The 8,090-nt window shown below is 30.3% G+C and overlaps 1 pseudogene; it reads left to right on the forward strand.

The window, feature by feature from the left end:
• Positions 1 to 741: 741 nt before the first annotated feature.
• Positions 742 to 2,183, forward strand: LOC149555094 (pentatricopeptide repeat-containing protein At2g13600-like; annotated as a pseudogene).
• The last annotated feature ends 5,907 nt before the right edge of the window (positions 2,184 to 8,090 follow it).

The following is an 8,090-nucleotide window of genomic DNA, read 5'->3' on the forward strand; positions in this document are numbered from 1 at the left end:
TAGTCAGCCGTCATTGCACAATAATTTAAATATTTTGTAGACCGCTACATTTTTTGGGAAGTACAGAGATTGACAGAACTGACGGGAGTAACGGCACTGGCTAATAGATCGGTGCAAATATTCGGCTATTTAGCTAGTGCCTTTGCACCGAGCCGCTGCTCGTCCCTCGACTGACTGCACTGTCCTTCACTGACATGAAATAAGTACTCCGTGCACTCTATCCATCTTTTCTTCCATACATTTAACAATTTTGACGCACTCTGATTTATTAATACATGTGCCTGCAGTGGCAACATTATAATTTATGTGGTAAATGGAACCTAATATAAGTATATATTAAAGTAGTTTAATATATTAGAGTTCAATTTATAAATATATAGTGTGTGCCAATTTCAAGCTTGTAGTTATTAATTTGTCAAAGTCGTCAGTTTGAGCTAACTCTTGCAAACAAGATTCCAATGTTTGTCTTTTTTTGTACTTTCCCTTATTTTTAGCCAATAGGCTTTCCCATTGGGATTGCCTGCAATCGGATGTTGTCTCACGCCGAAAAATAAACTGTCGGTAAATAGCATCAGGCGCTAGAGAATGGTTTAATCGCATAAAAAAAATTTGGATTCAATCTGTCCAATCTCATCAAGTGAGATACAGCTGGATTCCAGCGGATTCCTACATTTATATTGCATCTCAGACAAAGATTTTGCTGCATTTATGTTGCATCTCAGACGAAGATTTTGCTTTCCCATGTCTAGCTGTGCCGCACAATTGAGCAAACTTTAATTTGGAGATTTTGAGATCATTTGGATCTGGAAGAGGATTTTGTGGCATAGTTTCTTTATGTATAAAACCCGATCACTTCACCTTTTCTAGCATTCTTCGAGCATGTACAAATTATCATGTTTTGAAGGAGGTTCATGGAGAGATTGTTAATAGCTATTTTCAGTCCGATGTGTTTTTTAGAAATGCCCTGATAGAGATGTATGCAAAATGTGGGAATTTGGAGAATGCACGATATCTGTTTGACACAATGTCTCATCCAAATGTTGTGTCGTGGAATGCCATGATTGCAGGTTATGTGCAAAATGGACGCTTTGTGAAAGCTCTGAGACTCTTTGAGGAAATGCCTGAGCGAGATGATGTTTCGTGGACGACGATGATTGCGAGATATGGGTAGAATGGAAATGTTGAACGGGCTTTGGATTTTTTTAATCGGATGCCTAATAAAAGTTTGGATTTGTGGAATGCCATGATTACTGTGTATGAACAGAATGGATTTTTTGATGAGGCTATGAAGTTGTTTGGAGTAATTCCAAGTCAAATTGTTGCAACTTGGAATACTATGATTGCAGGGTATGCACAGAATGGGCGGTGGGAAGATGCCCTGAAACTGTTTGAACAAATGCAATTGGAGAATGTGAAACCAAATGTAATGACATTTCCCAGTGTTCTCCCAACTTGTGCCAACTTGACAGCTCTGGAGCGCGGTAAGGAAATACATGAACAGATAACCAAAAGCGGGTTTCAGTCTAATATTTTTGTAGCAAGTGCCCTTGTACACATGTATGCGAAATGTGGAAGTACCAAAAATGCACACAATGTGTTTGACAAAATGCACAAAAAAGATGTGGTCTCCTGGACCGCAATGATTGAAGCATATGCAAGGCATGGCTCTACAAGGGAGGCCCTTGAGCTTTTCAAACAAATGCAATCTTCTGGCACAAAACCAAATCAGATTACATTAGTTGGAGTCTTGTCTGCATGTTGCCATGTTGGTTTAATAGATGAAGGTTGGCATTATTTTAATGGTATCAGTCAATGCTACCATATTGTACCTACAATGGAGCACTATGGTTGCATGGTTGATCTTCTTGTTGGTGCCAAGACAGAAGATTTTATCAAGTATATTCAATCTCTAGGAAAATTCTATGAAATGGGTACAGCTGAAAAACATTAAAAAAGGGTTCACTGATCTTACCAAGTCTATCCAGACCATGCTGAAAGTGGAAAACTAAAGATCATTGAAACCTTAGCCCGCTCCCATTGCAGATGGGTGTTTGAAAGGACAAAAACATCATAAAAAGAAGGATTATTGGTTTAATTATGATTATATCCATTGCACAGATCACTAAATCTCAAGCCAAGATTGTTGAAGAAGAATAAGAATATATGATGCAGAGACAACTCAATCAAAGCCTTAACAATCCAGTGATACAGATTAGAAGTTTTATATAATGGGGATCTGTGATGACAGAAGATGCCACCATTATTGTTTGTGGTAAGAGGTAGATGGATTTTTCAAGAACTGTTATTGAAATTGTCATACTTTGACAAGTTTTTCATGCACCTCATTTTATGGCCTTACACAAATCGTTCTATATTGATTGAATCCACATATCTTGTCAAGATTTGGGTTATGGATGGAAGCAAGTGAAGAGTTGCTAGCCTACTAAGGGAATCTTAGATGGTTTTTTTAATTTAATTATAATAATAATAAGTGCCCCACATGCCTATCAAAAGAATCTTTTGCATCATTGTAAATTTTAAAAATCTAGTCTTCGTCTTTATTTCTCATATAAAGTATACGTCGCCTGTTTTTTCCCTATTATAATAATGAATTTCTGGGATGTTGTTCAAGACTTAAAGGTTTTCAAATGTCATTCACAGCTAGATATCTAATATTTTATTGTAATGATACTTATCAATATATTGCTCATAAAGCTTAACAGTGTAGATTTTGGACTGTATACTAATTTTTCTCTTGGACTGAGGTTGCACATATATTTCTATCACTGATTTGCATCTAGAGAGATGTCAAGAGGACTTGAAATACCATTGAGCTGCATTTAATCGAAGGAAAGCACCTTATTTATTAATTTACTTAAAATGTCTTAAATTTAAATGATCTCTACGTTATGACTTACTTAATAGTATTAAATATTCTTAAATATTAGAATTATTATTTGAGGGATGCATTAGATTGGAGTAAATAATTTGTCAATATTATGAATTGTGTATTTAGTAAAATATGTTTTTTATAATACTTTTATATTGTTTTTTTTGTTAAAATCAGAAGTAAAATAAGGATATCAGTTCTTACACGGCTAAAACTTAAAGATGTGAAAAGAGGTCAATGATACACTAGCAATAATGGTGTTGGCATATACAAAGCTAAATGGTACACTAGAAGAAAGGCTACTAGCCTACATTAAGAGTGGGTAGGAAACTCACCCACAACATGAGTGGAATTGTTGTGGGTGGAATAATGAGAAGTTGAAAAGTGATTTTCCCTATGTCATGGGATGATTGACCAAGCAATGTTATCATTAGGAACCCTACCACAAGGGAGATAGTTTGTGAAACACTACTTGAAAAATTGTCATCGCAAGGGGCAGAGTGTTGAGAAAGTTAGATAGACATCATCTGTTGAAGAGTAGACCACAGTAGGAGTTATAGATGGAGGAGAATTAATATAGAAAAAGAGGTAGCAACAATAAAAATAAGAATTGGTGAGGTTTGATTTGCAACAAGAGCATCACCAATATTTGCAGCGGGAGAAGGAATTGATGAGGCTCAATTTGCAACAAGAACATCATCTAAATTTGTAACAAGAGCTTCATCTAAAAAGGAATCATGCTCAATGTGCAATTCCTCATTAAAGAATCATAAGTTAAGACATCAAATGTTCATCGTTGGTGTCCGTTGTTAGATGCACATAACAATTTTATCATTTTTGTGCTCGCTCATTTGACGACGACATCATATTTTGAAGGGTTGAGTCTGATAAGAGTGATCATAAATACTATTTCAAGCATTGATTCTTTCTTTACCAATTTCACATTAATTTTTTCAATTTTATGTGATTATATATGTTTTACGAACTAAAGGAGCCTACTAAACAATATTTTTTATTGTGCTCAGAGAAAAATGATATAGGGAAAATGACCTAGGCTAATTTCCTAATCTGTAAGTCAAAATTTGTTGACCTCTATAGGTGAGTGAAGAGCTTAAAGCTAAACTATCGATTTTTCCCCATTTACGGAGCTCTTTGTAGAATTCATAGTGTGAGGTGGTATTTGCATAGGAAAAGATTAATATTCATATATAAATGAAAGATTTATTTTACTAATATAAATAAAATGTAACATGTCTATTAATAGAAAATTAATTTTCCAATGATCGTTAAAACATATGATATAAGAACAAAAGAAAAACCCAAGTCAGTAGCTGTCCTAATCGAGATGGTCTAAGAAAATTTGTTCTTCAAACTCTTATTATTCCTCTCTTGAGTTGTGAGTTTAATCTTTCCTTTTAAGGGCTTCTATCCTTTTGACCATGTGTTTTGTCTTTCTAGCTAACACATGTCATGTTGTCTATCTGTTGTTATGGTTTGATTTTCCATCTCCAGTTTGACTCTTTTGTTAGGCTTCTTATTAAGAAAGACCCATTTCTATATAAATTCTTTTAGATGTTTTTTTTTAAAATATATATATACATTCTTAATGACACAAGAAAATGAAATATTGTAGAAAAAATTTAAAATTTTCAATCAAGGTAATTAAAGTCAGTTTTTAAAATATATATAATTAAGAAAGAAGTCAAATTTCAAAGATCCACCTATACGATGGAGTAATTCATTGGCAGCCTTGGTAAGGACAATTGCTTCACTAGCAACATTTTCAACCACATTCACGATATACCATGCCTATGAGCATTCTTTTATAGCTTTGGTTGTCATATTTTTACGCTCACCCTCGTTATGGATAGATGTGGAAATCTCTAAAATAAGACTTAACAGTGAGACTGCTTTGGAAGACTGCTGACTGATATTCAATTCTGACTCTACTTCCAATCTAATGGAAAGTCTACGATCCAAATATCTTTGGCCGCTGAAACCTTAGGAAGATTTATCAATAAGAAATGCTATTAATTCATTGCACAATTTTCCTTCATCTTCCTCCTTTCCAAGCCGCTTCTTTTAACTCTTGAATGAGTGTTTTGTTGGCGATCCATAATTGGGAAGCATTTTCCTCTTAGATGGTTACCCAAGCTTCTTTATACTTGGATCTCATTCTAATTGAGTTTCACTAGAAGCTCTCTCCATAGATAAGTTATAAATTCCTTCACATGCTAAGTCCATGAGAATGGAACATGGTCAGAATCAAGGGACCCCTCAAATTGTTACCCCAAAGCCATAATGGAATTCACCGTATTGAGATTGTGCATATTGATCAATCTCGGAAGCCATAAAGGAATTCACTCGATCAACTTATTATGCTCATATCGATAATTTCAATCAATTTGGGTGGCTAACTAATCAGGAATTTCCCCCCTCAATTTTGCATCCACTTAGTGAAACACGAGAAAGCTAGAATTTGGGTTCTTTGGTTCCAAAACAATTTATTTTTGGGGATACTAATAATATTATAATATTAAATTCAAATAAATTTTAATTTTAATCAATTCTATCAATAATGTGTAAAAGTGAACTTATTTAGAATTTGATTAAATTATAATAACATTTTAAAGAAATAATATAAAATTTAAAATCTTAACTTTACATATAAAATTAAAATCTAGAATAAAAAACAATGGCTATTAGCCAAGAGAAATTTTTAACACTTTTCAACATTTGAAATAAAAATCTTATCATCTAATTTAATTTTTTATTTGAGTACTACAAATATTCTAATTTGTGCACTTATGTTTCTTACAAAGGATGCATTTTTAATTCATGGAAGAAAGAGATCTCAAAAGTGTTTATTGAAAGATTTGGATTTGGAAAGATTAAGATTTAAATGTTAAGTTCTACTTTGAGTCTGAATGTGAAGAGCTCATAAAATAAATCAATTATGTATTTTATTAATTTATAAATAGTATATTTTAAAAATTAGATAGTAAAACATCTACCAATTCAAAAATATTTAAAAGATTTTATTTATTTTTCTTTGTATTATCTTTATTAAGAATTTTTAAAATTTAAGAACCATTTTATTGTTTTAACACACTTAGTATGATATTGTAATAATAATATTAAATAATAATAAATAAAGAGTAGAAAATAAGTTGAATCACATAACTACCTCTAATCTTACTTTAAGAGATCTTGAAAGAAAGGAACAAAATGTTATTTCAAGGAAAGAACATGGAAACAATTTCCCTTCTCAATGCAATAGAAGCAACTAAGTGGAAGCAATAAATAATAGCCTTGGAAACAAAAAGTAAATAGAAAACATGTTTATAAAATTAGGAAGGAATGACATGGATTACAAATCCTTCTCAGTGGGTCAAAGAGTAGGAAAAAAATGGACCAGTTTGAAACACCTTCGGTAGGGTTTGTATAAATTAAACTTTGAAGTGACTTCTAGAGGTAGTCTATGGTCTTGCAAGAATATGAAGCATAGTACATAATTGGGATGACAATGTGTGTGAAAAGATCTCAAAGCTCATAGGTAAAGCTACAAAAAATATCATAGAAATAGATGCATCAATTGAAGGAATGATGATTTGAAAGATCTAGGAACTAGGAAATTAAAAAAATTAAGAGATTCACATATCATCCTCAATCCAGTAAGGACTAAGGACTAAACAAACTTTGAATTAGAAAATTAACTCTAAACTAGGAAGAGTATTGGACTTATAGATTTTTTTACTTAAATCACGATTGATCACATCTAAGATTATAAAGGTAACAAGAAAAGAAAATATTAAAGTTGTACAATGTCTAAAACTCCAAAGAGGTTAGTAATGTGTATATGTCTTTACTCCGTTAAAAAAAATACTTCTATGCTACCAATTTGAAATCTTTTCTTTAATTTTACATCTCTTAAATATTTCTTTACTAATAAAACCTATCGGCCTACCCCTTGCACCTCTTTCTGGTGCAAGTGCTAGTTATCATTCTTATTTAATGTAGATGACCCTTACATCAATATTTGGTGACTCTTGAGAAAACAAAAAATCTTAAGTTGATATGGTGGGCCTAAAATGAATTTTAGAAATATTGAGATCATGTGGATAGTGAAATTTAGAATTTCGAGGATCATGTTCATATAAAAGAAGCATAAAATTTTATGTCCTCCCCATCATCATCAAATAAAGAATACTAAAATAATTTTTAAAGAATTATAAAATATTGGAAACTTCAGTAAATTAGAAAAAGTTTATATCTATAATAATATTTTGAATTATAATTTAATCAAAATCTTGTATTGATTTGAATTATAATATGATATGCATAATAATACTCAAAATTTAATTTATAACTTAAATTTTGAAAAATTAATTAATTTTTATAATACTATAGTAATAAATTTAAGTAATCTAAGAACTTATTGTTAAATAAATTATTTAAAATTAATACCGATGGTTCCCTGCTAGTACTAGGGGAGCAACTCATTGCAAATAAGGGAACGTGGTAAGTTATGTCTAATTTTTTCTACCTAAATATCACCTTGTACTTGCATTGGAGTCTAACACTATAGTGTCCTTATGTGCCACTATTTACTTTTGTACATAAATATTAATTTATAATATTTAATATTTGTACATAGATATAATTTTTAATTTATATTAATTCAATATTTATTTTAAATAATTTAAAATTATTTTATTTAATTAAAAAATTAAAAACTATACAAATATTGATATTAATAATTTTTTTAACATCATTTTAAATTATCTACATAAAAATTATATAATAATTTTTTTTGAATATTTAGATTTGATAGTAGAAATATATTTTATTTAATCTTAAATAATTTATAAAATAATAAGTCCTTAATTTACTTAAATTTATTACTATATAATATTATGTATTTAACATTTAATAAATTTATAGTAAATTTTATTACAAAATAATATAGAAATGTTGGATTAAATTATAATTAAAAATAATAGTTTTTTTTTCAATATAAAGTAACAATATATTCTATTTACTTTTGAACAATTTATTTAATAGTAAGTTCTTAGCTTACTTAAATGATTTACTATATAATATTATTAAAAAATTAATATATTTTTATAAAATTAAGTTTACATATTTTATAAGTTAAATTGTAAGTATTCATGATTTTTAATAACCAATTAGAAATCAT

This window comes from Cupressus sempervirens, chromosome 5, assembly GCF_028749045.1.
Source record: "Cupressus sempervirens isolate cs-2001-9-10 chromosome 5, ASM2874904v1, whole genome shotgun sequence".
In the NCBI taxonomy this organism is placed as follows: Eukaryota; Viridiplantae; Streptophyta; class Pinopsida; order Cupressales; family Cupressaceae; genus Cupressus; species Cupressus sempervirens.